Genomic DNA, 27,800 nt, shown 5'->3' with positions numbered 1-27,800 from the left:
TCCCTGTGTCTGTGTGGAGATTACACATTCTCCCCGTGTCTGTGTGGAGGTTACACAATCTCCCCGTGTCTGTGTGGAGATTACACATTCTCCCCGTGTCTGTGCGGAGATTATACATTCTCCCCATGTCTGTGTGGAGATTATACATTCTCTCCGTGTCTGTGTGGAGATAACACATTCTCCCCGTGTCTGTGTGGAGATTATACATTCTCTCCGTGTCTGTGTGGAGATTACACATTCTCCCCGTGTCTGTGTGGAGATAACACATTCTCCCCATGTGCGTGTGGAGATTACACATTCTCCCCGTGTCTGTGTGGAGGTTACACATTCTCCCCGTGTCTGTGTGGGGATTACACATTCTCCCTGTTTCTGTGCAGAGATTACACATTCTCCCCATGTCTGTGTGGAGATTACACATTCTCCCTGTGTCTGTGCAGAGATTACGCATTCTCCCCGTGTCTGTGTGTGGATTACACATTCTCCCACAGTGTTTGTGGAGATTACACATTCTCCCCATGTCTGTGTGGAGATTATACATTCTCCCTGTGTCTGTGTGGAGATTACACATTCTCCTTGTGTCTGTGTGGAGATTACACATTCTCCCCGTGTCTGTCTGGAGATTACACATTCTCCCCGTGTCTGTGTGGAGACAAAACATTCTCCCCGTGTCTGTGTGGGATTACACATTCTCCCTGTGTCTGTGTGGAGATTACACATTCTCCCTGTGTCTGTGCGGAGATTACACATTCTCCCCGTGTCTGAGTGGAGATTACACATTCTCCCTGTGTCTATGCAGAGATTACACATTCTCCCCCTGTCTGTGTGGAGATTACACATTCTCCCCGTGTCTGTGTGGAGATTACACATTCTCCCCGTGTCTGTGTTGAGATTACACATTCTCCCGTGTCAGTGTGGAGGTTTCACATTCTCCCCGTGTCTCTGTGGAGATTACACATTCTCCCCGTGTCTGTGCAGAGATTATACATTCTCCCCGTGTCTGTGGGGAGATTATTCATTGTCCCCGTGTCTGTGTGGAGATTGCACGGTCTCCCCGTGTCTGTGTTGAGATTACACATTCTCCCCATGTCTGTGTGGGGATTACACATTCTCCCTGTGTCTGTGTGGAGATTACACATTCTCCTCGTGTCTGTGTGGAGATTACACATTCTCTCCGTGTTTGTGTGGAGATTATACACTCTCCCCGTGTCTGTGTGGAGATTATACATTCTCCCTGTGTCTGTGTGGAGATTGCACATTCTCCCCGTGTCTGTGTGGAGATTATACATTCTCCCCTTGTCTGTGTGGAGATTACACATTCTCCCTGTGTCTGTGTGGAGATGACACATTCTCCCCGTGTCTGTGCAGAGATTACACATTCTCCCCGTGTCTGTGTGGAGATTACACATTCTCCCCGCGTTTGTGTGGAGATTACATATTCTCCCCGTGTCTGTGTGGAGGTTACACGTTCTCCCCGTGTCTGTGTGGAGATTACACAATCTCCCCGGGTATGTTTGGAGATTACACATTCTCCCTATGTCTGTGTGGAGATTGCACATTCTCCCTGTGTCTGCGGAGATTTCACATTCTCCCTGTGTCTGTGTGGAGATAACACATTCTCCCCATGTGCGTGTGGAGATGATACATTCTCCCCGTGTCTGTGTGGAGATTACACATTTTCCCTGTGTCTGTGGGGAGATTACACATTCTTCCCGTGTCTGTGTGGAGATTACACATTCGCCCCGTGTCTGTGTGGCGATTACACATTCTCCCCGTGTCTGTGCGGAGAGTACACATTCTCCCCGTGTCTGTGTGGAGATTATACATTCTCTCCATGTCTGCGTGGAGATTATACATTCTCCCTGTGTCTGTGCAGAGATTAGACATTCTCCCTGTGTCTGTGTGGAGATGATACATTCTCCCTGTGTCTGTGCAGAGATTACACATTCTCCCCGTGTCTGTGTGGAGATTACACATTCTCCCGGTGTCATTGCAGAGATTACACATTCTCCCCGTGTCCGTGTGGAGATTACACACTATCCCTGTGTCTGTGTGAAGATTACACATTCTCCCTGTGTCTGTGTGAAGATTACACATTCTCCCCATGTCTGTGCCGAGATTACACATTCTCCCTCTGTCTGTGTGGAGATTACACATTCTCCCCGTGTCTGTGCGGAGATTATACATTCTCCCCGTGTCTGTGGGGAGATAACACATTGTCCCCGTGTCTGTGTGGAGATTACACATTCTCCCTGTGTCTGTGTGAAGATTACACATTCTCCCTGTGTCTGTGTGAAGATTACACATTCTCCCCATGTCTGTGGGGAGATTACACATTCTCCCTCTGTCTGTGTGGAGATTATACATTCTCCCTGTGTCTGTGTGGAGATTACACATTCTCCCCATGTCTGTGTGCGGATTACACATTCTCCCCGTGTCTTTCTGGAGATTACACATTCTCCCCGTGTCTGTGTGGAGACTAAACATTCTCCCCGTGTCTGTGTGGGATTACACATTCTCGCTGTGTCTGTGTGGAGATTACACATTCTCCTTGTGTCTGTGTGGAGATTACACATTCTCCCCGTGTCTGTCTGGAGATTACACATTCTCCCCGTGTCTGTGTGGAGACAAAACATTCTCCCCGTGTCTGTGTGGGATTACACATTCTCCCTGTGTCTGTGTGGAGATTACACATTCTCCCTGTGTCTGTGCGGAGATTACACATTCTCCCCGTGTCTGAGTGGAGATTACACATTCTCCCTGTGTCTATGCAGAGATTACACATTCTCCCCCTGTCTGTGTGGAGATTACACATTCTCCCCGTGTCTGTGTGGAGATTACACATTCTCCCCGTGTCTGTGTTGAGATTACACATTCTCCCGTGTCAGTGTGGAGGTTTCACATTCTCCCCGTGTCTCTGTGGAGATTACACATTCTCCCCGTGTCTGTGCAGAGATTATACATTCTCCCCGTGTCTGTGGGGAGATTATTCATTGTCCCCGTGTCTGTGTGGAGATTGCACGGTCTCCCCGTGTCTGTGTTGAGATTACACATTCTCCCCATGTCTGTGTGGGGATTACACATTCTCCCTGTGTCTGTGTGGAGATTACACATTCTCCTCGTGTCTGTGTGGAGATTACACATTCTCTCCGTGTTTGTGTGGAGATTATACACTCTCCCCGTGTCTGTGTGGAGATTATACATTCTCCCTGTGTCTGTGTGGAGATTGCACATTCTCCCCGTGTCTGTGTGGAGATTATACATTCTCCCCTTGTCTGTGTGGAGATTACACATTCTCCCTGTGTCTGTGTGGAGATGACACATTCTCCCCGTGTCTGTGCAGAGATTACACATTCTCCCCGTGTCTGTGTGGAGATTACACATTCTCCCCGCGTTTGTGTGGAGATTACATATTCTCCCCGTGTCTGTGTGGAGGTTACACGTTCTCCCCGTGTCTGTGTGGAGATTACACAATCTCCCCGGGTATGTTTGGAGATTACACATTCTCCCTATGTCTGTGTGGAGATTGCACATTCTCCCTGTGTCTGCGGAGATTTCACATTCTCCCTGTGTCTGTGTGGAGATAACACATTCTCCCCATGTGCGTGTGGAGATGATACATTCTCCCCGTGTCTGTGTGGAGATTACACATTTTCCCTGTGTCTGTGGGGAGATTACACATTCTTCCCGTGTCTGTGTGGAGATTACACATTCGCCCCGTGTCTGTGTGGCGATTACACATTCTCCCCGTGTCTGTGCGGAGAGTACACATTCTCCCCGTGTCTGTGTGGAGATTATACATTCTCTCCATGTCTGCGTGGAGATTATACATTCTCCCTGTGTCTGTGCAGAGATTAGACATTCTCCCTGTGTCTGTGTGGAGATGATACATTCTCCCTGTGTCTGTGCAGAGATTACACATTCTCCCCGTGTCTGTGTGGAGATTACACATTCTCCCGGTGTCATTGCAGAGATTACACATTCTCCCCGTGTCCGTGTGGAGATTACACACTATCCCTGTGTCTGTGTGAAGATTACACATTCTCCCTGTGTCTGTGTGAAGATTACACATTCTCCCCATGTCTGTGCCGAGATTACACATTCTCCCTCTGTCTGTGTGGAGATTACACATTCTCCCCGTGTCTGTGCGGAGATTATACATTCTCCCCGTGTCTGTGGGGAGATAACACATTGTCCCCGTGTCTGTGTGGAGATTACACATTCTCCCTGTGTCTGTGTGAAGATTACACATTCTCCCTGTGTCTGTGTGAAGATTACACATTCTCCCCATGTCTGTGGGGAGATTACACATTCTCCCTCTGTCTGTGTGGAGATTATACATTCTCCCTGTGTCTGTGTGGAGATTACACATTCTCCCCATGTCTGTGTGCGGATTACACATTCTCCCCGTGTCTTTCTGGAGATTACACATTCTCCCCGTGTCTGTGTGGAGACTAAACATTCTCCCCGTGTCTGTGTGGGATTACACATTCTCGCTGTGTCTGTGTGGAGATTACACATTCTCCCTGTGTCTGTGCGGAGATTACACATTCTCCCCGTGTCTGAGTGGAGATTACACATTCTCCCTGTGTCTATGCAGAGATTACACATTCTCCCCCTGTCTGTGTGGAGATTACACATTCTCCCCGTGTCTGTGTGGAGATTACACTTTCTCCCTGTTTCTGTGCACAGATTACACATTCTCCCCGTGTCTATGTGAAGATTATACATTCTCCCCGTGTCTGTGTTGAGATTACACATTCTCCCTGTGTCTGTGTGGAGATTACACATTCTCCCCATGTCTGTGTGGCGATTACACATTCTCCCTGTTTCTGTGCAGAGATTACACATTCTCCCAGTGTCTATGTGGAGATTATACATTCTCCCCGTGTCTGTGTGGAGATTACACATTCTCCCTGTGTCTGTGCAGAGATTACACATTCTGCCCATGTCTGTGTGGAGATTACGCATTCTCCCTGTGTCTGTGCAGAGATTGCACATTCTCCCCGTGTCTGTGTGGAGATTACACATTCTCCCCGTGTCTGTGTGGAGATTACACATTCTCCCTGTGTCTGTGTGGTGATTACACATTCTCCCCGTGTCTGTGGAGATTTCACATTCTCCCTGTGTCTATGTGGAGATTACACATTCTCCCCTTGTCTGTGTGGAGATTATTCATTCTCCCTGTGTCTGTGTGGAGATTACACATTCTCCCCGTGTGTGTGTGGAGATTATACATTCTCCCTGTGTCTGTGTGGAGATTACACATTCTCCCCGTGTCTGTGTGGAGATTATACATTCTCCCCGTGTCTATGCAGAGATTACACATTCTCCCCGTGTGTGTGTGGAGATTATACATTCTCCCTGTGTCTGTGTGGAGATTACACATTCTCCCCGTGTCTGTGTGGAGATTATACATTCTCCCCGTGTCTATGCAGAGATTACACATTCTCCCCCTGTCTGTGTGGTGATTACACATTCTCCCCGTGTCTGTGCAGAGATTACACATTCTCCCCGTGTCTGTGTGGAGGTTAAACATTCTCCCCGTGTCTGTGGAGATTTCACATTCTCCCTGTGTCTGTGTGGAGATAACACATTCTCCCCGTGTGCGTGTGGAGATGATACATTCTCCCCATGTCTGTGTGGAGATTATACATTCTCCCTGTCTCTGTGTGGAGATTACACATTTTCCCTGTGTCTGTGTGGAGATTACACATTCTCCCCATGTCTGTGTGGCGATTACACATTCTCCCCATGTCTGTGCGGAGATTATACATTCTCCCCGTGTCTGTGTGGAGATTATACATTCTCTCCGTGTCTGTGTGGAGATAACACATTCTCCCCGTGTCTGTGTGGCGATTACACATTCTCCCCGTGTCTGTGTGGAGATTACACATTCTCCCCGTGTCTGTGTGGAGATTACACATTCTCCCCGTGTCTGTGTGGGGATTACACATTCTCCCTGTTTCTGTGCAGAGATTACACATTCTCCCCGTGTCTGTGTGGAGATTACACATTCTCCCTGTGTCTGTGCAGAGATTACACATTCTCCCCGTGTCTGTGTGTGGATTACACATTCTCCCAGAGTCTTTGTGGAGATCACACATTCTCCCCGTGTCTGTGTGGAAATTACACATTCTCCCTGTGTCTGTGTGGAGATTATACATTCTCCCTGTGTCTGTGTGGAGATTACACATTCTCCTTGTGTCTGTGTGGAGATTACACATTCTCCCCGTGTCTGTGTGGGGATTACACATTCTCCCCGTGTCTGTGTGGGGATTACACATTCTCCCTGTGTCTGTGTAGAGATTACACATTCTCCCCGTGTCTGTGTGGAGATTACACATTCTCCCCGTGTCTGTGTGGAGACTAAACATTCTCCCCGTGTATGTGTGGAGATTACACATTCTCCCTGTGTCTGTGTGGAGATTACACATTCTCCCCGTGTCTGTGTGGAGATTACACATTCTCCCTCTGTCTGTGTGGAGACTAAACATTCTCCCTGTGTCTGTGTTGAGATTATACATTCTCCCCGTGTCTGTGGGGAGATTATTCATTGTCCCCGTGTCTGTGTGGAGATTGCACGGTCTCCCCGTGTCTGTGTGGAGATTACGCATTCTCCCCGTGTCTTTGCGGAGATTGCAGATTCTCCCCGTGTCTGTGTGGGGTTTACACATTCTCCCCGTGTCTGTGTGGGGATTAAACATTCTCCCCGTGTCTGTGTGGAGATTACACATTCTCCCTGTGTCTGTGTGGGGGTTACACTTTCTCCCCGTGTCTGTGTGGAGATTATACATTCTCCCTGTGTCTGTGTGGAGATTACACATTCTCCCCGTGTCTGTGTGGAGATTATACATTCTCCCTGTGTCTGTGTGGAGATTACACATTCTGCCCATGTCTGTGTGGAGATTACGCATTCTCCCTGTGTCTGTGCAGAGATTGCACATTCTCCCCGTGTCTGTGTGGAGATTACACATTCTCCCCATGTCTGTGTGGAGATTACACATTCTCCCTGTGTCTGTGTGGAGATTACACATTCTCCCCGTGTCTGTGTGGAGGTTACACAATCTCCCCGTGTCTGTGTGGAGATTACACATTCTCCCCGTGTCTGTGCGGAGATTATACATTCTCCCCATGTCTGTGTGGAGATTATACATTCTCTCCGTGTCTGTGTGGAGATAACACATTCTCCCCGTGTCTGTGTGGAGATTATACATTCTCTCCGTGTCTGTGTGGAGATTACACATTCTCCCCGTGTCTGTGTGGAGATAACACATTCTCCCCATGTGCGTGTGGAGATTACACATTCTCCCCGTGTCTGTGTGGAGGTTACACATTCTCCCCGTGTCTGTGTGGGGATTACACATTCTCCCTGTTTCTGTGCAGAGATTACACATTCTCCCCATGTCTGTGTGGAGATTACACATTCTCCCTGTGTCTGTGCAGAGATTACACATTCTCCCCGTGTCTGTGTGTGGATTACACATTCTCCCACAGTGTTTGTGGAGATTACACATTCTCCCCATGTCTGTGTGGAGATTATACATTCTCCCTGTGTCTGTGTGGAGATTACACATTCTCCTTGTGTCTGTGTGGAGATTACACATTCTCCCCGTGTCTGTCTGGAGATTACACTTTCTCCCCGTGTCTGTGTGGAGACAAAACATTCTCCCCGTGTCTGTGTGGGATTACACATTCTCCCTGTGTCTGTGTGGAGATTACACATTCTCCCTGTGTCTGTGCGGAGATTACACATTCTCCCCGTGTCTGAGTGGAGATTACACATTCTCCCTGTGTCTATGCAGAGATTACACATTCTCCCCCTGTCTGTGTGGAGATTACACATTCTCCCCGTGTCTGTGTGGAGATTACACATTCTCCCCGTGTCTGTGTTGAGATTACACATTCTCCCGTGTCAGTGTGGAGGTTTCACATTCTCCCCGTGTCTCTGTGGAGATTACACATTCTCCCCGTGTCTGTGCAGAGATTATACATTCTCCCCGTGTCTGTGGGGAGATTATTCATTGTCCCCGTGTCTGTGTGGAGATTGCACGGTCTCCCCGTGTCTGTGTTGAGATTACACATTCACCCCGTGTCTGTGTGGGGTTTACACATTCTCCCCGTGTCTGTGTGGGGATTACACATTCTCCCCGTGTCTGTGTGGAGATTACACATTCTCCCCGTGTCTGTGTGAGGATTACACATTCTCCCTGTGTCTGTGTGGGGGTTACACATTCTCCCCGTGTCAGTGTGGAGATTATACATTCTCCCTGTGTCTGTGTGGAGATTACACATACTCCCCGTGTCTGTGTGGAGATTATACATTCTCCCTGTGTCTGTGTGGGGATTTCACATTCTCCCTGTGTCTGTGCAGAGATTACACATTCTGCCCATGTCTGTGTGGAGATTACGCATTCTCCCTGTGTCTGTGCAGAGATTGCACATTCTCCCCGTGTCTGTGTGGAGATTACACATTCTCCCCATGTCTGTGTGGAGATTACACATTCTCCCCGTGTCTGTGTGGAGGTTACACATTCTCCCCGTGTCTGTGTGGAGATTACGCATTCTCCCTGTGTCTGTGCAGAGATTGCACATTCTCCCCGTGTCTGTGTGGAGATTACACATTCTCCCCATGTCTGTGTGGAGATTACACATTCTCCCTGTGTCTGTGTGGAGATTACACATTCTCCCCGTGTCTGTGTGGAGATTATACATTCTCCCCGTGTCTGTGTGGAGATTACACATTCTCCCCGTGTCTGTGTGGAGATTATACATTCTCCCTGTGTCTGTGTGGAGATTACACATTCTCCCCGTGTCTGTGTGGAGATTATACATTCTCCCCGTGTCTATGCAGAGATTACACATTCTCCCCCTGTCTGTGTGGTGATTACACATTCACCCCGTGTCTGTGGAGATTTCACATTCTCCCTGTGTCTGTGTGGAGATTATACATTCTCCCTGTGTCTGTGTGGAGATTACACATTCTCCCCGTGTCTGTGTGGAGATTATACATTCCCCCCGTGTCTGTGTGGAGATTACACATTCTCCCTGTGTCTGTGCGGAGATTACACATTCTTCCCGTGTCTGTGTGGAGATTACACATTCTCCCTGTGTCTATGCAGAGATTACACATTCTCCCCCTGTCTGTGTGGAGATTACACATTCTCCCCGTGTCTGTGTGGAGATTACACATTCTCCCTGTTTCTGTGCACAGATTACACATTCTCCCCGTGTCTATGTGGAGATTATACATTCTCCCCATGTCTGTGTTGAGATTACACATTCTCCCTGTGTCTGTGTGGAGATTACATATTCTCCCCATGTCTGTGTGGAGATGACACATTCTCCCTGTTTCTGTGCAGAGATTACACATTCTCCCAGTGTCTATGTGGAGATTATACATTCTCCCCGTGTCTGTGTGGATATTACACATTCTCCCTGTGTCTGTGCAGAGATTACACATTCTGCCCATGTCTGTGTGGAGATTACGCATTCTCCCTGTGTCTGTGCAGAGATTGCACATTCTCCCCGTGTCTGTGTGGAGATTACACATTCTCCCCGTGTCTGTGTGGAGATTACACATTCTCCCTGTGTCTGTGTGGTGATTACACATTCTCCCCGTGTCTGTGGAGATTTCACATTCTCCCTGTGTCTATGTGGAGATTACACATTCTCCCCTTGTCTGTGTGGAGATTATACATTCTCCCTGTGTCTGTGTGGAGATTACACATTTTCCCTGTGTCTGTGTGGAGATGATACATTCTCCCCGTGTATGTGTTGAGATTATACATTCTCCTTGTGTCTGTGTGGAGATTACACATTCTCCCCGTGTCTGTGCGGAGATTACACATTCTCCCCGTGTCTGTGTGGAGATTACACATTCTCCCTCTGTCTGTGTGGAGATTACACATTCTCCCCGTGTCTGTGTGGAGATTACACATTCTCCCCATGTCTTTGTGGAGATTACACATTCTCCCTGTGTCTTTGTGGTGATTACACATTCTCCCCGTGTCTGTGGAGATTTCACATTCTCCTTGTGTCAGTGTGGAGATTACGCATTCTCCCCGTGTCTGTGTGGAGATTATACATTCTCCCTGTGTCTGTGTGGAGATTACACATTCTCCCTGTGTCTGTGCGGAGATTACACATTCTCCCTGTGTCTGTGCAGAGATTATACATTCTTCCTCTGTCTGTGTGGAGATTACACATTCTCCCCGTGTCTGTGTGGAGATTGCACATTCTCCCTGTTTCTGTGCACAGATTATACATTCTCTCCATGTCTGTGTGGAGATTACACATTCTCCCTGTGTCTGTGTGGAGATTACACATTCTCCGCGTGTCTGTGCAGAGATTACGCATTCTCCCCGTGTCTGTGTGGAGATTATACATTCTCCCGGTGTCTGTGTGGAGATTACACATTCTCTCCGTGTCTGTGTGGAGATTACACATTCTCCCTGTGTCTGTGCAGAGATTACACATTCTCCCCCTGTCTGTGTGGAGATTACACATTCTCCCCGTGTCTGTGTGGAGATTACACATTCTCCCTGTTTCTGTGCACAGATTACACATTCTCCCCGTGTCTATGTGGAGATTATACATTCTCCCCGTGTCTGTGTGGAGATTACACATTCTCCCCGTGTCTGTTTGGAGATTACACATTCTCCCCGTGTCTGTGCGGAGATTACACATTCTCCCCGTGTCTGTGTGGAGATTACACATTCTCCCTGTGTCTGTGTGGTGATTACACATTCTCCCCGTGTCTGTGGAGATTTCACATTCTCCCTGTGTCTGTGTGGAGATTACACATTCTCCCCTTGTCTGTGTGGAGATTATACATTCTCCCTGTGTCTGTGTGGAGATTACACATTTTCCCTGTGTCTGTGTGGAGATGATACATTCTCCCCGTGTCTGTGTTGAGATTATACATTCTCCTTGTGTCTGTGTGGAGATTACACATTCTCCCCGTGTCTGTGTGGAGATTATACATTCTCCCTGTGTCTGTGTGGAGATTACACATTCTCCCTGTGTCTGTGCGGAGATTACACATTCTCCCTGTGTCTGTGCAGAGATTATACATTCTCCCCCTGTCTGTGTGGAGATTACACATTCTCTCCGTGTCTGTGTGGAGATTGCACATTCTCCCTGTTTCTGTGCACAGATTACAAATTCTCCCCGTGTCTATGTGGAGATTACACATTCTCCGCGTGTCTGTGCAGAGATTACACATTCTCCCCGTGTCTGTGGGGAGATTACACATTCTCCCCGTGTCTGTGTGGAGATTACACATTCTCCCCGTGTCTGTGTGGAGATTTCACATGCTCCCTGTGTCTGTGTGGAGATAATATATTCTCCCCGGGTGCGTGTGGAGATGATACATTCTCCCCATGTCTGTGTGGAGATTATACATTCTCCCTGTGTCTGTGTGGAGATTACACATTCTCCCTGTGTCTGTGTGGAGATTACACATTCTCCCTGTGTCTGTGTTGAGATTACACGTTCTCCCCGTCTCTATGTGGAGATTATACATTCTCTCCTTGTCTGTGTGGAGATTATACATTCTCCCCCTGTGAGGTGTGGAGATTACACATTCTCCCCGTGTCTATGTGGAGATTATACATTCTCCCCGTGTCTGTGTGGAGAGTACACATTCTCCCCGAGTCTGTGTGGAGATTACACATTTTCCCCATGTCTGTGTGGAGATAACACATTCTCCTCGAGTCTGTGCGGAGATTACACATTCTCCCTGTGTCTGTGTGGAGATTACACATTCTCCCTGTGCCTGTGTGGAGATTATACATTCTCCCCATGTCTGTGTGGAGATGATACATTCTCCCCATGTCTGTGTGGAGATTATACATTCTCCTTGAGTCTGTGTGGAGATTATACATTCTCCCTGTGTCTGTGGGGAGATTACACATTCTCCCTGTGTCTGTGTGGAGATTAGACGTTCTCCCTGTGTCTGTGTGGAGATTATACATTCTCTCCGTGTCTGTGTGGAGATTACACATTCTCCCTGTGTCTGTGTGGAGATTACACATTTTCCGCGTGTCTGTGCAGAGATTACGCATTCTCCCCGTGTCTGTGTGGAGATTATACATTCTCCCTGTGTCTGTGTGGAGATTACACATTCTCTCCGTGTCTGTGTGGAGATTACACATTCTCCCTGTGTCTGTGCAGAGATTACACATTCTCCCCCTGTCTGTGTGGAGATTACACATTCTCCCCGTGTCTGTGTGGAGATTACACATTCTCCCTGTTTCTGTGCACAGATTACACATTCTCCCCGTGTCTATGTGGAGATTATACATTCTCCCCGTGTCTGTGTGGAGAGTACATATTCTCCCCGAGTCTGTGTGGAGATTACACATTTTCCCCATGTCTGTGTGGAGATAACACATTCTCCTCGAGTCTGTGTGGAGATTACACATTCTCCCTGTGTCTGTGTGGAGATTACACATTCTCCCTGTGCCTGTGGGGAGATTACTCATACTTACCCGCGTCTGTGTGGAGATTAGACGTTCTCCCTGTGTTTGTGTGGAGATTATACATTCTCCCCATGTCTGTGTGGAGATGATACATTCTCCTTGAGTCTGTGTGGAGATTATACATTCTCCCTGTGTCTGTGGGGAGATTACACATTCTCCCTGTGTCTGTGTGGAGATTAGACGTTCTCCCTGTGTCTGTGTGGAGATTATACATTCTCTCCGTGTCTGTGTGGAGATTACACATTCTCCCTGTGTCTGTGTGGAGATTACACATTTTCCGCGTGTCTGTGCAGAGATTACGCATTCTCCCCGTGTCTGTGTGGAGATTATACATTCTCCCTGTGTCTGTGTGGAGATTACACATTCTCTCCGTGTCTGTGTGGAGATTACACATTCTCCCTGTGTCTGTGCAGAGATTACACATTCTCCCCCTGTCTGTGTGGAGATTACACATTCTCCCCGTGTCTGTGTGGAGATTACACATTCTCCCTGTTTCTGTGCACAGATTACACATTCTCCCCGTGTCTATGTGGAGATTATACATTCTCCCCGTGTCTGTGTGGAGAGTACATATTCTCCCCGAGTCTGTGTGGAGATTACACATTTTCCCCATGTCTGTGTGGAGATAACACATTCTCCTCGAGTCTGTGTGGAGATTACACATTCTCCCTGTGTCTGTGTGGAGATTACACATTCTCCCTGTGCCTGTGGGGAGATTACTCATACTTACCCGCGTCTGTGTGGAGATTAGACGTTCTCCCTGTGTCTGTGTGGAGATTATACATTCTCCCCATGTCTGTGTGGAGATGATACATTCTCCCCATGTCTGTGTGGAGATTATACATTCTCCCTGTGTCTGTGTGGAGATTACACATTCTCCCTGTGTCTGTGGGGAGATTACTCATACTTACCCGCGTCTGTGTGGAGATTAGACGTTCTCCCTGTGTCTGTGTGGAGATTATACATTCTCTCCGTGTCTGTGTGGAGATTACACATTCTCCCTGTGTCTGTGTGGAGATTACACATTCTCCGCGTGTCTGTGCAGAGATTACGCATTCTCCCCATGTCTGTGGGGAGATTACACGTACTCCCCTTTTCTGTGTGGAGGTTAAACATTCTCCCCGTGTCTGTGTGGAGATTACACATTCTCCCCGTGTCTGTTTGGAGATTACACATTCTCCCCGTGTCTGTGCGGAGATTACACATTCTCCCCGTGTCTATGTGGAGATTACACATTCTCCCTTTGTCTGTGTGGTGATTACACATTCTCCCCGTGTCTGTGGAGATTTCACATTCTCCCTGTGTCTGTGTGGAGATTACACATTCTCCCCTTGTCTGTGTGGAGATTATACATTCTCCCTGTGTCTGTGTGGAGATTACACATTTTCCCTGTGTCTGTGTGGAGATGATACATTCTCCCCGTGTCTGTGTTGAGATTATACATTCTCCTTGTGTCTGTGTGGAGATTACACATTCTCCCCGTGTCTGTGTGGAGATTATACATTCTCCCTGTGTCTGTGTGGAGATTACACATTCTCCCTGTGTCTGTGCGGAGATTACACATTCTCCCTGTGTCTGTGCAGAGATTATACGTTCTCCCCCTGTCTGTGTGGAGATTACACATTCTCCCTGTGTCTGTGTGGAGATTGCACATTCTCCCTGTTTCTGTGCACAGATTACACATTCTCCCCGTGTCTATGTGGAGATTACACATTCTCCACGTTTCTGTGCAGAGATTACACATTCTCCCCGTGTCTGTGGGGAGATTACACATTCTCCCCGTGTCTGTGTGGAGATTACACATTCTCCCCGTGTCTGTGTGGAGATTTCACATGCTCCCTGTGTCTGTGTGGAGATAATACATTCTCCCCGGGTGCGTGTGGAGATGATACATTCTCCCCATGTCTGTGTGGAGATTATACATTCTCCCTGTGTCTGTGTGGAGATTACACATTCTCCCTGTGTCTGTATGGAGATTACACATTCTCCCTGTGTCTGTGTTTAGATTACACGTTCTCCCCGTCTCTATGTGGAGATTATACATTCTCTCCTTGTCTGTGTGGAGATTATACATTCTCCCCCTGTGAGGTGTGGAGATTACACATTCTCCGCGTGTCTGTGCAGAGATTACGCATTCTCCCCGTGTCTGTGGGGAGATTACACATTGTCCCCATGTCTGTGTGGAGATTACACGTACTCCGCTTTTCTGTGTGGAGGTTAAACATTCTCCCCGTGTCTGTGTGGAGATTACACATTCTCCCCGTGTCTGTGTGGAGATTACACATTCTCCCCGTGTCTGTGTGGAGATTACACATTCTCCCCGTGTCTGTGTGGAGATTATACATTCTCCCTGTGTCTGTGTGGAGATTACACATTCTCCCCGTGTCTGTGTGGAGATTATACATTCTCCCCGTGTCTATGCAGAGATTACACATTCTCCCCCTGTCTGTGTGGAGATTACACATTCTCCCCGTGTCTGTGGAGATTTCACATTCTCCCTGTGTCTGTGTGGAGATTATACATTCTCCCTGTGTCTGTGTGGAGATTACACATTCTCCCCGTGTCTGTGTGGAGATTATACATTCTCCCCGTGTCTGTGTGGAGATTACACATTCTCCCTGTGTCTGTGCGGAGATTACACATTCTCCCCGTGTCTGTGCAGAGATTACACATTCTCCCCGTGTCTGTGTGGAGATTACACATTCTCCCCCTGTCTGTGTGGAGATTACACATTCTCCCCGTGTCTGTGTGGAGATTACACATTCTCCCTGTTTCTGTGCACAGATTACACATTCTCCCCGTGTCTATCTGGAGATTATACATTCTACCCGTGTCTGTGTTGAGATTACACATTCTCCCTGTGTCTGTGTGGAGATTACACATTCTCCCCATGTCTGTGTGGAGATTACACATTCTCCCTGTTTCTGTGCAGAGATTACACATTCTCCCAGTGTCTGTGTGGAGATTATACATTCTCCCCGTGTCTGTGTGGATATTACACATTCTCCCTGTGTCTGTGCTGAGAGTACACATTCTCGCCGAGTCTGTGTGGAGAATACACATTCTCCCTGTGTCTGTGTGGAGTTAACACATTCTCCTCGTGTCTGTGTGGAGATTACATTTTCCCCCTGTGTCTGTGTGGAGATTATACATTCTCCCTGTGTCTGTGTGGAGATTATACATTCTCCCCGTGTCTGTGTGGAGATTACATTTTCCCCCTGTGTCTGTGTGGAGATTATACATTCTCCCTGTGTCTGTGTGGAGATTATACATTCTCCCCGTGTCTGTGCGGAGATTACACATTCTCCGCGTGTCTGTGCAGAGATTACACACTCTCCCTGTGTCTGTGCTGAGATTACACATTCTCCCTGTGTCTGTGTGGAGATTACACATTCTCCCCGTGTCTGTGTGGAGATTTCACATGCTCCCTGTGTCTGTGTGGAGATAATACATTCTCCCCGTGTGCGTGTGGTGATTACACATTCTCCCCATGTCTGTGTGGAGATTATACATTCTCCCTGTGTCTGTGTGGAGATTACACATTCTCCCTGTGTCTGTGGGGAGATTACTCATTCTTCCCCGTGTCTGTGTGGAGATTAGACGTTCTCCCCGTGTCTGTGTGGAGATTATACATTCTCTCCATGTCTGTGTGGAGATTACACATTCTCCCTGTGTCTGTGTGGAGATTACACATTCTCCGCGTGTCTGTGCAGAGATTACGCATTCTCCCCGTGTGTGTGGGGAGATTACACATTCTCCCCGTGTCTGTGTGGAGGTTACACATTCTCCCTCTGTCTGTGTTGAGATTACACATTCTCCCCGTGTCTGTGTGGAGATTACACATTCTCCCCGTGTCTGTGTGGAGATTACACATTCTCCCTGTGTCTGTGTGGTGATTACACATTCTCCCCGTGTCTGTGGAGATTTCACATTCTCCCTGTGTCTATGTGGAGATTACACATTCTCCCCTTGTCTGTGTGGATTTTATACATTCTCCCTGTGTCTGTGTGGAGATTACACATTTTCCCTATGTCTGTGTGGAGATGATACATTCTCCCCGTGTCTGTGTTGAGATTATACATTCTCCCTGTGTCTGTGTAGAGATTACACATTCTCCCCGTGTCTGTGCGGAGATTACACATTCTCCCCGTGTCTGTGCGGAGATTACACATTCTCCCTCTGTCTGTGTGGAGATTACACATTCTCCCCGTGTCTGTGTGGAGATTACACATTCTCCCCGTGTCTGTGTGGAGATTACACATTCTCCCTGTGTCTGTGTGGTGATTACACATTCACCCCGTGTCTGTGGAGATTTCACATTCTCCCTGTGTCTGTGTGGAGATTACACATTCTCCCCTTGTCTGTGTGGAGATTATACATTCTCCCTGTGTCTGTGTGGAGATTACACATTGTCCCCGTGTCTGTGTTGAGATTATACATTCTCCTTGTGTCTGTGTGGAGATTACACATTCTCCCCGTGTCTGTGTGGAGATTACACATTCTCCCTCTGTCTGTGCTGAGAGTGCACATTCTCGCCGAGTCTGTGTGGAGATTACACATTCTCCCTGTGTCTGTGTGGAGATAACACATTCTCCTCGAGTCTGTGTGGAGATTACACATTCTCCCTGTGTCTGTGTGGAGATTACACATTCTCCCTGTGTCTGTGTGGAGATTATACATTCTCCCTGTGTCTGTGTGGAGATTATACATTCTCCCCGTGTCTGTGCGGAGATTACACATTCTCCGCGTGTCTGTGCTGAGATTACACATTCTCCCCGTGTCTGTGTGGCGATTACACATTCTCCCCGTGTCTGTGGAGATTTCACATTCTCCCTGTGTCTGTGTGGAGATTACACATTCTCCCCTTGTCTGTGTGGAGATTATACATTCTCCCTGCGTCTGTGTGGAGATTACACATTTTCCCTGTGTCTGTGTGGAGATGATACATTCTCCCCGTGTCTGTGTTGAGATAATACATTCTCCCCGTGTGCGTGTGGAGATGATACATTCTCCCCATGTCTGTGTGGAGATTATACATTCTCCCTATGTCTGTGTGGAGATTACACATTCTCCCTGTGTCTGTGTGGAGATTACACATTCTCCCTGTGTCTGTGTTGAGATTACACGTTCTCCCCGTCTCTATGTGGAGATTATACATTCTCTCCTTGTCTGTGTGGAGATTATACATTCTCCCCGTGTCTGTGTGGAGATTACACATTCTCCGCGTGTCTGTGCAGAGATTACGCATTCTCCCCGTGTCTGTGGGGAGATTACACATTGTCCCCATGTCTGTGTGGAGATTACACGTACTCCCCTTTTCTGTGTGGAGGTTAAACATTCTCCCCGTGTCTGTGTGGAGATTACACATTCTCCCCGTGTCTGTGTGGAGATTACACATTCTCCCCGTGTCTGTGGGGAGATTACACATTCTCCCCGTGTCTGTGTGGAGATTACACATTCTCCCTGTGTCTGTGTGAAGATTACACATTCTCCCCGTGTCTGTGTGGAGATTACACATTCTCCCCGTGTCTGTGTGGAGATTACACATTCTCCCTGTGTCTGTGTGGTGATTACACATTCTCCCCGTGTCTGTGGAGATTTCACATTCTCCCTGTGTCTGTGTGGAGATTACACATTCTCCCCTTGTCTGTGTGGAGATTATACATTCTCCCTGTGTCTGTGTGGAGATTACACATTTTCCCTGTGTCTGTGTGGAGATTACACATTCTCCCTGTTTCTGTGCACAGATTACACATTCTCCCTGTGTCTATGTGGAGATTATACATTCTCCCCATGTCTGTGTTGAGATTACACATTCTCCCTGTGTCTGTGTGGAGATTACACATTCTTCCCGTGTCTGTGTTGAGATTACACATTCTCCCTGTGTCTCTGTGGAGATTACACATTGTCCCCGTGTCTGTGTGGAGATTACACATTCTCCCTGTGTCTGTGCTGAGAGTACACATTATCCTTGAGTCTGTGTGGAGATTACACATTCTCCCTGTGTCTGTGTGGAGATAACACATTCTCCTCGAGTCTGTGTGGAGATTACACATTCTCCCTGTGTCTGTGTGGAGATTACACATTCTCCCTGTGTCTGTGTGGAGATTATATTTTCCCCCTGTGTCTGTGTGGAGATTATACATTCTCCGTGTGTCTGTGTGGAGATTATACATTCTCCCCGTGTCTGTGCGGAGATTACACATTCTCCGCGTGTCTGTGCGGAGACTACACATTCTCCCTGTGTCTGTGTGGAGATTATACATTCTCCCCGTGTCTGTGTGGAGATTTCACATGCTCCCTGTGTCTGTGTGGAGATAATACATTCTCCCCGTGTGCGTGTGGAGATGATACATTCTCCCCATGTCTGTGTGGAGATTATACATTCTCCCTGTGTCTGTGTGGAGATTACACATTCTCCCTGTGTCTGTGGGGAGATTACTCATTCTTCCCCGTGTCTGTGTGGAGATTAGACATTCTCCCCGTGTCTGTGTGGAGATTATACATTCTCTCCGTGTCTGTGTGGAGATTATACATTCTCCTTGTGTCTGTGTGGAGATTACACATTCTCCCCGTGTCTGTGCGGAGATTACACATTCTCCCCGTGTCTGTGTGGAGATTACATATTCTCCCTCTGTCTGTGTGGAGATTACACATTCTCCCCGTGTCTGTGTGGAGATTACACATTCTCCCCGTGTCTGTGTGGAGATTACACATTCTCCCTGTGTCAGTGTGGTGATTACACATTCTCCCCGTGTCTGTGGAGATTTCACATTCTCCCTGTGTCTGTGTGGAGATTACACATTCTCCCCTTGTCTGTGTGGAGATTATACATTCTCCCTGTGTCTGTGTGGAGATTACACATTTTCCCTGTGTCTGTGTGGAGATGATACATTCTCCCCGTGTCTGTGTTGAGATTATACATTCTCCTTGTGTCTGTGTGGAGATTACACATTCTCCCCGTGTCTGTGTGGAGATTATACCTTCTCCCTGTGTCTGTGTGGAGATTACACATTCTCCCTGTGTCTGTGCGGAGATTACACATTCTCCCTGTGTCTGTGCAGAGATTATACATTCTTCCCCTGTCTGTGTGGAGATTGCACATTCTCCCTGTTTCTGTGCACAGATTACACATTCTCCCCGTGTCTATGTGGAGATTACACATTCTACGCGTGTCTGTGCAGAGATTACACATTCTCCCCGTGTCTGTGGGGAGATTACACATTCTCCCTGTGTCTGTGTGGAGATTACACATTCTCCCCGTGTCTGTGTGGAGATTTCACATGCTCCCTGTGTCTGTGTGGAGATAATACATTCTCCCCGGGTGCGTGTGGAGATGATACATTCTCCCCATGTCTGTGTGAAGATTATACATTCTCCCTGTGTCTGTGTGGAGATTACACATTCTCCCTGTGTCTGTGTGGAGATTACACATTCTCCCTGTGTCTGTGTTGAGATTACATGTTCTCCCCGTCTCTATGTGGAGATTATACATTCTCTCCTTGTCTGTGTGGAGATTATACATTCTCCCCGTGTCTGTGTGGAGATTACACATTCTCCGCGTGTCTGTGCAGAGATTACGCATTCTCCCCGTGTCTGTGGGGAGATTACACATTGTCCCCGTGTCTGTGTGGAGATTACACGTACTCCCCTTTTCTGTGTGGAGGTTAAACATTCTCCCCGTGTCTGTGTGGAGATTACACATTCTCCCCGTGTCTGTGTGGAGATTACACATTCTCCCCGTGTCTGTGCGGAGATTACACATTCTCCCCGTGTCTGTGTGGAGATTACACATTCTCCCTGTGTCTGTGTGGTGATTACACATTCTCCCCGTGTCTGTGGAGATTTCACATTCTCCTTGTGTCTGTGTGGAGATTACACATTCTCCCCGTGTCTGTGTTGAGATTATACATTCTCCCCGTGTCTGTGTGGAGATTACACATTCTCCCCGTGTCTGTGTGGAGATTATACATTCTCCCTGTGTCTGTGTGGAGATTACACATTCTCTCCGTGTCTGTGTGGAGATTACACATTCTCCCTGTGTCTGTGCAGAGATTACACATTCTCCCCCTGTCTGTGTGGAGATTACACATTCTCCCCGTGTCTGTGTGGAGATTACACATTCTCCCTGTGTCTGTGTGGAGATTACATTTTCCCCCTGTGTCTGTGTGGAGATTATACATTCTCCCTGTGTCTGTGTGGAGATTATACATTCTCCCCGTGTCTGTGCGGAGATTACACATTCTCCGCGTGTCTGTTCAGAGATTACACATTCTCCCCGTGTCTGTGCGGAGACTACACATTCTCCCTGTGTCTGTGTGGAGATTACACATTCTCCCCGTGTCTGTGTGGAGATTTCACATGCTCCCTGTGTCTGTGTGGAGATAATACATTCTCCCCGTGTGCGTGTGGTGATTACACATTCTCCCCATGTCTGTGTGGAGATTATACATTCTCCCTGTGTCTGTGTGGAGATTACACATTCTCCCTGTGTCTGTGGGGAGATTACTCATTCTTCCCCGTGTCTGTGTGGAGATTAGACGTTCTCCCCGTGTCTGTGTGGAGATTATACATTCTCTCCGTGTCTGTGTGGAGATTACACATTCTCCCTGTGTCTGTGTGGAGATTACACATTCTCCGCGTGTCTGTGCAGAGATTACGCATTCTCCCCGTGTGTGTGGGGAGATTACACATTCTCCCCGTGTCTGTGTGGAGGTTACACATTCTCCCTCTGTCTGTGTTGAGATTACACATTCTCCCCGTGTCTGTGTGGAGATTACACATTCTCCCCGTGTCTGTGTGGAGATTACACATTCTCCCTGTGTCTGTGTGGTGATTACACATTCTCCCCTTGTCTGTGTGGATTTTATACATTCTCCCTGTGTCTGTGTGGAGATTACACATTTTCCCTGTGTCTGTGTGGAGATGATACATTCTCCCCGTGTCTGTGTTGAGATTATACATTCTCCCTGTGTCTGTGTAGAGATTACACATTCTCCCCGTGTCTGTGCGGAGATTACACATTCTCCCCGTGTCTGTGCGGAGATTACACATTCTCCCTCTGTCTGTGTGGAGATTACACATTCTCCCCGTGTCTGTGTGGAGATTACACATTCTCCCCGTGTCTGTGTGGAGATTACACATTCTCCCTGTGTCTGTGTGGTGATTACACATTCACCCCGTGTCTGTGGAGATTTCACTTTCTCCCTGTGTCTGTGTGGAGATTACACATTCTCCCCTTGTCTGTGTGGAGATTATACATTCTCCCTGTGTCTGTGTGGAGATTACACATTTTCCCTGTGTCTGTGTGGAGATGATACATTCTCCCCGTGTCTGTGTTGAGATTATACATTCTCCTTGTGTCTGTGTGGAGATTACACATTCTCCCCGTGTCTGTGTGGAGATTACACATTCTCCCTCTGTCTGTGCTGAGAGTGCACATTCTCGCCGAGTCTGTGTGGAGATTACACATTCTCCCTGTGTCTGTGTGGAGATAACACATTCTCCTCGAGTCTGTGTGGAGATTACACATTCTCCCTGTGTCTGTGTGGAGATTACACATTCTCCCTGTGTCTGTGTAGAGATTATATTTTCCCCCTGTGTCTGTGTGGAGATTATACATTCTCCCTGTGTCTGTGTGGAGATTATACATTCTCCCCGTGTCTGTGCGGAGATTACACATTCTCCGCGTGTCTGTGCTGAGATTACACATTCTCCCCGTGTCTGTGTGGCGATTACACATTCTCCCCGTGTCTGTGGAGATTTCACATTCTCCCTGTGTCTGTGTGGAGATTACACATTCTCCCCTTGTCTGTGTGGAGATTACACATTCTCCCTGTGTCTGTGTGGAGATTACACATTCTCCCCTTGTCTGTGTGGAGATTATACATTCTCCCTGTGTCTGTGTGGAGATTACACATTTTCCCTGTGTCTGTGTGGAGATGATACATTCTCCCCGTGTCTGTGTTGAGATAATACATTCTCCCCGTGTGCGTGTGGAGATGATACATTCTCCCCATGTCTGTGTGGAGATTATACATTCTCCCTATGTCTGTGTGGAGATTACACATTCTCCCTGTGTCTGTGTGGAGATTACACATTCTCCCTGTGTCTGTGTTGAGATTACACGTTCTCCCCGTCTCTATGTGGAGATTATACATTCTCTCCTTGTCTGTGTGGAGATTATACATTCTCCCCGTGTCTGTGTGGAGATTACACATTCTCCGCGTGTCTGTGCAGAGATTACGCATTCTCCCCGTGTCTGTGGGGAGATTACACATTGTCCCCATGTCTGTGTGGAGATTACACGTACTCCCCTTTTCTGTGTGGAGGTTAAACATTCTCCCCGTGTCTGTGTGGAGATTACACATTCTCCCCGTGTCTGTGTGGAGATTACACATTCTCCCTGTGTCTGTGGGGAGATTACACATTCTCCCCGTGTCTGTGTGGAGATTACACATTCTCCCTGTGTCTGTGTGAAGATTACACATTCTCCCCGTGTCTGTGTGGAGATTACACATTCTCCCCGTGTCTGTGTGGAGATTACACATTCTCCCTGTGTCTGTGTGGTGATTACACATTCTCCCCGTGTCTGTGGAGATTTCACATTCTCCCTGTGTCTGTGTGGAGATTACACATTCTCCCCTTGTCTGTGTGGAGATTATACATTCTCCCTGTGTCTGTGTGGAGATTACACATTTTCCCTGTGTCTGTGTGGAGATGATACATTCTCCCCGTGTCTGTGTTGAGATTATACATTCTCCTTGTGTGCGTGTGGAGATGATACATTCTCCCCATGTCTGTGTGGAGATTATACATTCTCCCTATGTCTGTGTGGAGATTACACATTCTCCCCGTGTCTGTGTGGAGATTACACATTCTCCCTGTTTCTGTGCACAGATTACACATTCTCCCTGTGTCTATGTGGAGATTATACATTCTCCCCATGTCTGTGTTGAGATTACACATTCTCCCTGTGTCTGTGTGGAGATTACACATTCTTCCCGTGTCTGTGTTGAGATTACACATTCTCCCTGTGTCTCTGTGGAGATTACACATTGTCCCCGTGTCTGTGTGGAGATTACACATTCTCCCTGTGTCTGTGTGGAGATTACACATTCTCCCTGTGTCTGTGTGGAGATTACACATTCTCCCTGTGTCTGTGTGGAGATTATATTTTCCCCCTGTGTCTGTGTGGAGATTATACATTCTCCCTGTGTCTGTGTGGAGATTACACATTCTCCCCGTGTCTGTGCGGAGATTACACATTCTCCGCGTGTCTGTGCGGAGACTACACATTCTCCCTGTGTCTGTGTGGAGATTATACATTCTCCCCGTGTCTGTGTGGAGATTTCACATGCTCCCTGTGTCTGTGTGGAGATAATACATTCTCCCCGTGTGCGTGTGGAGATGATACATTCTCCCCATGTCTGTGTGGAGATTATACATTCTCCCTGTGTCTGTGTGGAGATTACACATTCTCCCTGTGTCTGTGGGGAGATTACTCATTCTTCCCCGTGTCTGTGTGGAGATTAGACATTCTCCCCGTGTCTGTGTGGAGATTATACATTCTCTCCGTGTCTGTGTGGAGATTATACATTCTCCTTGTGTCTGTGTGGAGATTACACATTCTCCCCGTGTCTGTGCGGAGATTACACATTCTCCCCGTGTCTGTGTGGAGATTACATATTCTCCCTCTGTCTGTGTGGAGATTACACATTCTCCCCGTGTCTGTGTGGAGATTACACATTCTCCCCGTGTCTGTGTGGAGATTACACATTCTCCCTGTGTCAGTGTGGTGATTACACATTCTCCCCGTGTCTGTGGAGATTTCACATTCTCCCTGTGTCTGTGTGGAGATTACACATTCTCCCCTTGTCTGTGTGGAGATTATACATTCTCCCTGTGTCTGTGTGGAGATTACACATTTTCCCTGTGTCTGTGTGGAGATGATACATTCTCCCCGTGTCTGTGTTGAGATTATACATTCTCCTTGTGTCTGTGTGGAGATTACACATTCTCCCCGTGTCTGTGTGGAGATTATACCTTCTCCCTGTGTCTGTGTGGAGATTACACATTCTCCCTGTGTCTGTGCGGAGATTACACATTCTCCCTGTGTCTGTGCAGAGATTATACATTCTTCCCCTGTCTGTGTGGAGATTACACATTCTCCCCGTGTCTGTGTGGAGATTGCACATTCTCCCTGTTTCTGTGCACAGATTACACATTCTCCCCGTGTCTATGTGGAGATTACACATTCTACGCGTGTCTGTGCAGAGATTACACATTCTCCCCGTGTCTGTGGGGAGATTACACATTCTCCCTGTGTCTGTGTGGAGATTACACATTCTCCCCGTGTCTGTGTGGAGATTTCACATGCTCCCTGTGTCTGTGTGGAGATAATACATTCTCCCCGGGTGCGTGTGGAGATGATACATTCTCCCCATGTCTGTGTGAAGATTATACATTCTCCCTGTGTCTGTGTGGAGATTACACATTCTCCCTGTGTCTGTGTGGAGATTACACATTCTCCCTGTGTCTGTGTTGAGATTACACGTTCTCCCCGTCTCTATGTGGAGATTATACATTCTCTCCTTGTCTGTGTGGAGATTATACATTCTCCCCGTGTCTGTGTGGAGATTACACATTCTCCGCGTGTCTGTGCAGAGATTACGCATTCTCCCCGTGTCTGTGGGGAGATTACACATTGTCCCCGTGTCTGTGTGGAGATTACACGTACTCCCCTTTTCTGTGTGGAGGTTAAACATTCTCCCCGTGTCTGTGTGGAGATTACACATTCTCCCCGTGTCTGTGTGGAGATTACACATTCTCCCCGTGTCTGTGCGGAGATTACACATTCTCCCCGTGTCTGTGTGGAGATTACACATTCTCCCTGTGTCTGTGTGGTGATTACACATTCTCCCCGTGTCTGTGGAGATTTCACATTCTCCTTGTGTCTGTGTGGAGATTACACATTCTCCCCGTGTCTGTGTTGAGATTATACATTCTCCCCGTGTCTGTGTGGAGATTACACATTCTCCCCGTGTCTGTGTGGAGATTATACATTCTCCCTGTGTCTGTGTGGAGATTACACATTCTCTCCGTGTCTGTGTGGAGATTACACATTCTCCCTGTGTCTGTGCAGAGATTACACATTCTCCCCCTGTCTGTGTGGAGATTACACATTCTCCCCGTGTCTGTGTGGAGATTACACATTCTCCCTGTTTCTGTGCACAGATTACACATTCTCCCCATGTCTATGTGGAGATTATACATTCTCCCCGTGTCTGTGTGGAGATTACACTTTCTCCCCGAGTCTGTGTGGAGATTACACATTTTCCCCATGTCTGTGTGGAGATAACACATTCTCCTCGAGTCTGTGTGGAGATTACACATTCTCCCTGTGTCTGTGTGGAGATTACACATTCTCCCTGTGTCTGTGTGGAGATTATACATTCTCCCCGTGTCTGTGTGGAGATGATACATTCTCCCCATGTCTGTGTGGAGATTATACATTCTCCCTGTGTCTGTGTGGAGATTACACATTCTCCCTGTGTCTGTGGGGAGATTACTCATTGTCCCCGTGTCTGTGTGGAGATAACACATTCTCCTCGAGTCTGTGTGGAGATTACACATTCTCCCTGTGTCTGTGTGGAGATTACACATTTTCCCTGTGTCTGTGTGTAGATTATATTTTCTCCCTTTGTCTGTGTGGAGATTATACATTCTCCCTGTGTGTGTGTGAAGATTATACATTCTCCCCGTGTCTGTGCGGAGATTACACATTCTCCGCGTGTCTGTGCAGAGATTACACATTCTCCCCGTGTCTGTGGGGAGATTACACATTCTTCCCGTGTCTGTGGAGATTTCACATGCTCCCTGTGTCTGTGTGGAGATAATACATTCTCCCCGTGTGCGTGTGGAGATGATACATTCTCCCCATGTCTGTGTGGAGATTATACATTCTCCCTGTGTCTGTGTGGAGATTACACATTCTCCCTGTGTCTGTGGGGAGATTACTCATTCTCCCCGTGTCTGTGTGGAGATTACACGTTCTCCCCGAGTCTATGTGGAGATTATACATTCTCTCCGTGTCTGTGTGGAGATTATACATTCTCCCCGTGTCTGTGTGGAGATTACACATTCTCCGCGTGTCTGTGCAGAGATTACGCATTCTCCCCGTGTCTGTGGGGAGATTACACATTGTACCCGTGTCTGTGTGGGGATTACACATTCTCCCCGTGTCTGTGCGGAGATTACACATTCTCCCCGTCTCTGTGCGGAGATTACACATTCTCCCCGTGTCTGTGTGGAGATTACACATTCTCCCTCTGTCTGTGTAGAGATTACGCATTCTCCCCTTTTCTGTGTGGAGATTAAACATTCTCCCCGTGTCTGTGTGGAGATTACACATTCTCCCCGTGTCTGTGCGGAGATTACACATTCTCCCCGTGTCTGTGCGGAGATTACACATTCTCCCCGTGTCTGTGTGGGGATTACACATTCTCCCTGTGTCTGTGTGGAGATTACACATTCTCCCCGTGTCTGTGTGGAGATTTCACATGCTCCCTGTGTCTGTGTGGAGATTACACATTCTCCCCTTGTCTGTGTGGAGATTATACATTCTCCCTGTGTCTGTGTGGAGATTACACATTTTCCCTGTGTCTGTGTGGAGATGATACATTCTCCCCGTGTCTGTGTTGAGATTATACATTCTCCTTGTGTCTGTGTGGAGATTACACATTCTCCCCGTGTCTGTGTGGAGATTATACCTTCTCCCTGTGTCTGTGTGGAGATTACACATTCTCCCCGTGTCTGTGCGGAGATTACACATTCTCCCCGTGTCTGTGCGGAGATTACACATTCTCCCCGTGTCTGTGTGGAGATTACACATTCTCCCTCTGTCTGTGTAGAGATTACGCATTCTCCCCTTTTCTGTGTGGAGATTAAACATTCTCCCCGTGTCTGTGTGGAGATTACACATTCTGCCCGTGTCTGTGCGAAGATTACACATTCTCCCCGTGTCTGTGCGGAGATTACACATTCTCCCCGTGTCTGTGTGGAGATTACACATTCTCCCCATATCTGTGTGGAGATTACACATTCTCCCCGTGTCTGTGTGGAGATTACACATTCTCCCCGTGTCTGTGTGGAGATTACACATTCTCCCCATGCCTGTGTGGGGATTACACATTCTCCCCGTGTCTGTGTGGAGATTACACATTCTCCCCATGTCTGTGTGGGGATTACACATTCTCCCCGTGTTTGTGCGGAGATTACACATTCTCCCGGTGTCTGTGTGGGGATTACATATTCTCC

At 47.7% G+C, this 27,800-nt stretch overlaps 1 protein-coding gene and 1 pseudogene across 3 annotated transcripts in view; one reads left to right on the top strand and one right to left on the bottom strand.

The window, feature by feature from the left end:
* LOC122564704 (sodium-dependent phosphate transport protein 2C-like) overlaps positions 1–27,800 on the top strand; it is a 189,747-nt gene that overhangs the window by 110,376 nt on the left and 51,571 nt on the right. The gene's annotated exons all lie outside the window — the stretch shown is intronic.
* LOC148146152 (uncharacterized) overlaps positions 1–27,800 on the bottom strand; it is a 49,300-nt pseudogene that overhangs the window by 18,798 nt on the left and 2,702 nt on the right.

This window comes from Chiloscyllium plagiosum, unplaced genomic scaffold, assembly GCF_037043375.1.
Source record: "Chiloscyllium plagiosum isolate Xiang-an unplaced genomic scaffold, Cpla_swu_hap1 HiC_scaffold_21, whole genome shotgun sequence".
Classification (NCBI taxonomy): domain Eukaryota; kingdom Metazoa; phylum Chordata; class Chondrichthyes; order Orectolobiformes; family Hemiscylliidae; genus Chiloscyllium; species Chiloscyllium plagiosum.
Note: the sequence above shows the minus strand (reverse complement) of the source record. Positions and strands in the feature narration are given on the sequence as shown.